This window comes from Siniperca chuatsi, linkage group LG13, assembly GCF_020085105.1.
Source record: "Siniperca chuatsi isolate FFG_IHB_CAS linkage group LG13, ASM2008510v1, whole genome shotgun sequence".
Lineage (NCBI taxonomy): Eukaryota > Metazoa > Chordata > Actinopteri > Centrarchiformes > Sinipercidae > Siniperca > Siniperca chuatsi.
The window spans coordinates 23,102,647-23,110,192 of NC_058054.1; positions in this window are offsets into that span (position 1 = coordinate 23,102,647).

Consider the following 7,546-nt stretch of genomic DNA (forward strand, 5'->3'; position numbering starts at 1 on the left):
AGTTACAGGTCTTTCCTACATTTACCTTGATTATTTCTGACTGAAGATTTTTGGATTTTATAGTATTCTCTACCCTTAATGTCGTTATTCCATGTCATTATCATTTTTGTTTAGTGCATTTTTAGCAAGTTTATCTGCAATCGCATTTCCCTCTATTCCAGCGTGTGCTGGTATCCAGCAGAAATGAACATCTATTCCTAGTTGCTGCAGATTTAGTAGGCTCACATAAACCTCAATTAAAAGATCCTCTCGGACTGTTTCTCCCGATCGTGTATTGCAGCAGCAGAATCTGAACATACCACCACTTTAATCGGTTTAACCTCCTCTACCCACTGAAGACAGATGATCACTGCTGTCATTTCTGCGGTGTATACTGATAACCTGTTTGAGCTTCTCTTAACAATTCCTTTGTCAAATTCTGGGATGTATATACCCACCCCTACATGTTCGTTATTTGAGTGTTTTGATCCATCTGTAGAAATATTTAGATAATTATAGTAACTTTTCTTCAAATACTCTTGAACCACTCACCCAATGTTATTATTCCTCTCTGTCCGCTCTCTCCTCTTTTCTAATATTTGAAGATTTACTTTGAGCTGTGGAAATATCCATGGGGAAATGCTGCCATGGATAACTGCTGGACTGTGTTGTATAGTATCTAATTTGTACTGTTTCACCTTTGCTTGTTACCTATTTTCTTTTTTGTGACCAGCACATAGCATGACTTTGCTACTGAACTTTTGAATCCCCAATCATAAGACCATCTCTCTACACTGACTATTGCTTTCTGTATACTTTTCAACACATGCGAGCAATTTTTTCCCCTTTTCCAGATTGCTCCATCGTCTGCGTACAATGCTGACTGTATACCTGCCCCTGTATTTTCAAAGATATCATTAATCATGATATTAAATAGAATTGGACTGATGACGCTACCTTGTGGTATCCCGTTTTTAATGACAAAACTATCTGAGATTTCTGAACCTACTTTAACTTGAAATGTTCTGTTTGATAGAAAATCCATGATCCAGTTATACAACCTTCCACCTATGCCTAGCTTGTTCAGTTTAATTAACAGACCTTCTCTCCACATGGAATCATACGCTTTCTCAATGTCAAAGAAAACTATAGCCATCATTTTACTACTAAGCTACTTAAGGTGATTAATTAAAAATAACTTTTGCCAAAAACAGATTAAATAAAAAAGGTGTCCAATAAATGAATATATAATATATTTTTTCTGTATTTCTTAATTTATTTATTTCCCCTTTTTAAATTTCATTAATTTTTATCCTCATTTAATATATTTATATCAACATTTATTTAGTTCCACATTTATTTATTTCTGTGTTTCTTCCTCCTTTATGATAATAAGGGATGCTGTCACACACATGTCATGGTCTCTCTTTGCTCTCTTTGGCTGATTGATGTCAGAGTGAATTGGATCTAATACACTTCCCTTACTGCTTTCGTTTTGGTCCTCACCGACTGGCTGCACTCATAAACAAAAATGGTGGAATACAAACAGAAGCGACTTGAGTCTGGATGACATAACTTACATGGAAACTCCGACATTTTGAGAAAAGTGCTTTTTTTCCTTTTCTTTTCGTAGTTAAATGAGAAGATCGATCGCGTTTAACACAGAATTAGCTCCAGAACATGTTTAGCACAGTTTAGCACAAACACTGCAAAGCAGGAATCAGCGCTTATTTACAATTTGTAACAATATGTGTGCATTTAACATTTAGATGCTGTTGAAATGTGTCTTTTGGTGGAGGCTCAAGAAATGTGGCAAGAAATAAATATGGAAATAAACAAATGTAGACATTTTTTTATGTAAATAAATACATAAATGTGGAAATAAATTAATATGAAAATAAAAAATAATAATAATTTGCTCTTTTATTTAGTCTTTGTTGGCAGATTTTTTATAATCACAGTCATTTATTTATTCATTTATTTATTTCCTGTGTCACTTTTGGGCCCCCATAAGTCAGAAAGATCCTTACCATTTCCTTAATATTTTACATAATTATGCCCTTCGAAAATAATAAAGTACCTGTGTGATATATTATTAGTTTGCTATTGAAACTAAAAACAGCCTATGCAGCTATAGCGTCCTTTTTGTTGGACCCAGCAGGGCCACTGTAGTGGCTGTGTTGCCTTCCTTGTGACCTAGCCTACAGATAAATATATCTACAGTGTCCCCTTGAGAAAATCACCATTATTTCCCAGTTGACATAAACATAACCTGATTATTGCTTTTAGTAAATTAACACAGATATACAATATTGGGTGGATTGCCAAAGTATCGATACTATCGGTACAAAGTCTTGTTTTGTGTTGATACTAGCATCAATGGGATCGGCACGATGTCTTGTGTTTAAACATGCATGTGATTAAGTAAGAGAAAAGAATTGTAAAAAGAAATGCTTCGTGTTTGGCAAATTATTTGGTGTTGATTAAAATATATTCATGTGACATATTTATCTCCCTTACATGATAGCACATTAGCTGCTTTTAACAATAAAAAAAGCGATCGATATCGGTATTGATATCCGTGATCCTGACCCTGATATTACTTAGTATCGGACTGAACTGTATTTTTCGCCCAACCCTATTAACAAACTTGTGTCCACAAGTCAAAATGTAGTCACAAAAAAAAAAAAATATAGGAGAACATAGGTACCGAAAAGATGCGGGGGTTCTCTTATATTATATTAATTATATTATATTATACTATATTATATCACAAGCTAAAATTAATTGATTCATTGAGAGTGGTGTGACAATGGTAATCACTACATCGGACAAAAAAAAAAAACTTAACTAATGCAACAATAGTGATGGTGGGTGAGTGATGGTAATGGTGATGACAATGGTAATAAATGGGCATATATACACACACACACACACAGACACGCACACACTTATACATTTACACATTTTTATTTCACTTCGACAATTGTGGAACTACTAGATTGTTGGTCACTGCACTATTATAGTCTGTACATCTGTCTGTCTGTCAATAATAAAAAAAAATAAAATAAAAAAATAAGTGCATATAACAATATTTACCCTTTATGTTTATTTTGTAAATCTGAACTAGAATCAATGGGGCAGCTGGTCCAAACTATTTTGGACAGATGTCTGTCTGTAATGTTTTTGTTGCTTCAATAAACCAAATCATTTCTCTAGAAAGAAAAAAAAATCACTGCTGTACTGTACAGTATGTTAACTGTACTGTCATAAAGTGCACTGAGCTTTGATTTTAACCACCAGAGGGCAGCATGGGCACCACCCAAAAACCTGACTGGAGGTGGTAAGATCAGAGGCGTGGACTTGAGCCCAAGGCATGTGACTCAGTCAAAAAAAGCAACCTGCAACCCAACTTTAACACCAGTGGCTCATGACTTTATCAGGGCTTTTGACGTGAAAGACCTTCCCCAAGCACGGAGCAGAAGAACGGATACCAGCTGTATATTCAGTAGAGAAAAAAAGACAAGCCATTTTTCAATTTATGGGCCTACTTGAAGGTCAGCACTTGTTTCGATGAGCCTTTTGATGAATGATTATAAAATTATGGCAGGATTTCATTTAAACACCGGAGAGGTATCTAAAAGAAAGTGTTTCATTTCATGGGTAATAGATATATTCCAGCAAGTGCAAGGACAGTTTGGCCCAAATCAATCAGCGTGCTCTTTTAATTCCATTCTTTCAAGTGTTTCATTCTCTTTTGGGTAATAGATATATTCCATAATAGATGTAGGGGGGCTGTATTCCCCCTCATGTTTTCACAGCCTGATGGTTTCATTGTTGAGATCAGTGGCACATACTTTGTTTAACTAAAAACAGCCTACATTTTATTTCATGTACAGTTTTTGGCACCAAACCAAAGCGTCTCAATAAGTTTGGAAAAATAATTAACTAAAATTTTACAAAAATTTAATTTATTATACTAATAAATGATAGTATGTGGCTGCTCTGTTGCTTTACTTAAAATTAGCTCAAGAGGGCATAAATGTTTAAGACTCAAAATCGTTTGACCCTTCTGTGACAATAATGACAGCATCATGCTTTCTCTGAAAAGTGACGTACCCCTGTCTATGTTTGGGCATGATTTAGAGGTGAGGCAAGTTAGAGATGTTGTCATTTCTGATCAGAATGGAAACACAGGACATGTAATACTTTCCACAGGTAAACTGCAAAAGCAGAAGCAAGTGGAATATACTTTTGCGCTAAATATACATAATTTTTTGAAAACACTCTCTTTACATTGTCCACTAATGAGGTGTATCCAAGTAAAATTGATTTATTATTATCTACACTGATTACGAAGAAGGAGATCAAAAGAAATAGAGGTATAGAGAGTATTTTATGCTTTCCACATTTAAAAGGTTTAAATTTTCACAAGTAAAAGTACATATGTATTAGCAAATGTACCCAAAGTACCAAAAGTACAAGCACTCATTATGTAGAATGCACATTTCAGGAGCTCTGAATCTCTGGATTAGGATGTTCCTATCTTGTAAATATGTAAATAGTTTGTTTGATCTTCTCCCTCCTTTTGTAGATTTTACTTTTCTTCAAATGTTCAATGTCCCTGCAGTGAGTTAGTGATTATTATTATTTGGCTAAAGATTTCACTATCTACCTTTTATGTGGCTTAAGGTGATCTCTCCCCCACTGCAACCGACACAACCACTAAGCCTTACGCAAATGAATGTGCGATGACTTCATCAATATGCAACTTAGCGTATGACCTCATCTGGTGATGTTTAGCGACTTTTGGAGCTAGTGCTAGCTACTTTCATTGAAAAAGAGTTGGCACCACTGCTCCTGTTGGCTAATGGTTTGTTTGTGTACATCTCCAGAGCAACTGCAGCGCAGTAAACTGTGAATGAACACTGCAGTTGATTAAGAAGAGTCACACAGACGTATGCAGACACATTTCATCACACCATTGTCAAACACTCACAGCTCTTGATGTCACAGGCTGCACCTTGTTATGAATCATACGAATCAGAGCAACAGCAGTATATTAAATGCGGACAATTTAGAAATAATTAAGTTGTATAAATTCTTTACACATGTGAAAGTTGTCTGTAACTTCTCTCTTTATCGGTCTCTGGTTTGGCTGCCTGTCAATATAGCCTAATACATTTTTTTTGTGAAATAGATTCAGAGGTTTGCTTTGATCTTTTGATATTTCAATCACTGACCTTTATAACAAACACTCTACATTAGATGACAGACTACAAATCTGGTGTTAAAGGAATAGTTAGAGATGTTGGGAACTACCCTTATTTATATTTTATTTATATTCCTTTCTTGCCGAGAGCGAGATGAGAAGATTGGAACCGCTCTCTCATCTTTGTACATTAAATAAGAAGCTACAGCCAGAAGCCCGTTAGCTTAGCTCATCTTAAAGACTGGAAGCAGGGGGAAACAGCTAACATGTTGTATCTTGTTTGTTTATTTTGTACAAAAACCAAAGTGTAAAAACACAAGTTGTGGTTTTATGGGAGGTTATGTTGTAACTATTTCCCCCTGCTTCCAGTCTTGATGCTAAAGCTTGGCCATTCCCATTTTTAGCTAAGAAATAGCCTGACTGTCCATTAAATATGAAGCTAACGTTATAGCCCAGGAGACCATTAGCTCTTATTAACTTTAAAATGGGGGGAAAGAGACAAAAAATCGTCCACAACTTTTCTTTTTTACACTTTGGTTTTTGTACAGATTAAACAAACAAGACACAACGTGTTAATTAGTGCGCATTATAAGTGCTGATAGGCAGATGTGTTTATCTTCAGACAGAGCCAGGCCACCACTCTTTATATTAAGCTAAGCTAATCGGCTGCTGGTCTAGTAGCTTCATATTAAGCGTACGAGCATGAGAGGTGTATCGATCTTCTCATCGAACTCTCGTCAAGAAAGCAAATGAACATATTTTGCAAAATGTCAAACTATTCCTTGAACACCATGAAGACATTCAGTTTGTGCTGTTTTCATCCACTGTATTATTTTTTTATCTGGTTATTTTGATGTAAAACGGGTCATTTAGTTGTGTGTGTTGATCTCTGTGTGCCATTTTGATCCCCAAAAGTGACAGAAAAGGTCAGAGGAACTTGGTTGTTATTTAACAGACGTGTCAATACAGCACATACCAAACATAGCTTGTTCTCACTGACACTGCTTGACAATCCTACTGTACTGTATGAAGATTGGTGTTCATATTTTGTCCACATACAATGAACAACAGCAATTGATTCCTTTATTGTATTTTTCACTTGTCATTCTCAGTGAAAACTTATGTAACACAAAGGGCACAATCCTAACATGTCTCCCACAGTCAGGAAGTTTCCTTTGGCCTGCTGCTGGCTGCTTGGTTTCTCACGTACAGCGTGAGAGCCAGGACCTAGTCCCATCTGTTATGCTCAGATACTCAACGAACCCAAGTCACCTTTATGTTTCCCGTCACGCCCACCGCTCTGCAGAAGCCGCAAACGTTGTCCCTGTCATTTATCACACTGCCGTCAAGCCAGCAGAATGAACAATAAGAAATGGTCTGCATTTTCCAAAATACAAATAGTCATGACAAAAATGTAATGTATGGCTCTAAGCTACAATTCTTACAGAAACATAATTAGGTAGCAAATTTACCAATAAATTCCTTGAGGTTAGCTTATTACTTTTTTCTTATGAAAGGGTTTGGTCAAAATAAAGCTACATTAACAATGGCTGTGTTCCATTTAATCTCCACAGTAAGCCATTCTAGTGAGCCGCCATTCACAATACACAAACCCTGGAACTGGCACACCTGAAAGGAATTTAACTATCAGTGTTATTAATTACACCTGTACTTTTCCTGTTATGACATGTCAAAAGGGCTGTTGGGTTCTTACAACACCATTTAAAAACCTGACATCTACTCTTAAATGAATACACTATTAGAATTGTAGATAACATAAATATATTTTAAACTTTTACAATCCTTATGCAGAATATATATGCATTATATTCTGCATATATTTAATAAAAGTATGCCTGTGCCACATGTTTTAATTACGTTTGGGGTTTCCTTGTTGCTGGTATACTGTTTACTGTGTGTTTTCTGTTGCATTTTGCTTAATGCCACCCTACTTATCTTGTCTGAAGGAGTCTCCCAAACCGTGACTGAGACTGTTTGACCCCCAATCCTCCGCTGTGTGGCAGGAGATAATGTAGTATTAAATCCAACATCACCAGAATGAACAATAGTTTCTTCTCTCGGGTTGACAGACTGCTGAATAAACTGCTGCCATCCAGCACTGCTTAACACATACAGCACAAATACAGTCATCTCTAATCATTGCATTGCTATTTTGTACATATTTTGTATGTTATATACTACAGGGTTTCCAGCCATGCTAGAGGCGTGGCTCCATGGATGGCAATGCCAGTTGGTCCACCACTTTGGTCCAGACTGAAGGTGTGCCAAAATACTTTGTAAACCATCTGTCTACGTTTAAACTTAATTATAATTGCAGACAGATAAAACAAGAAT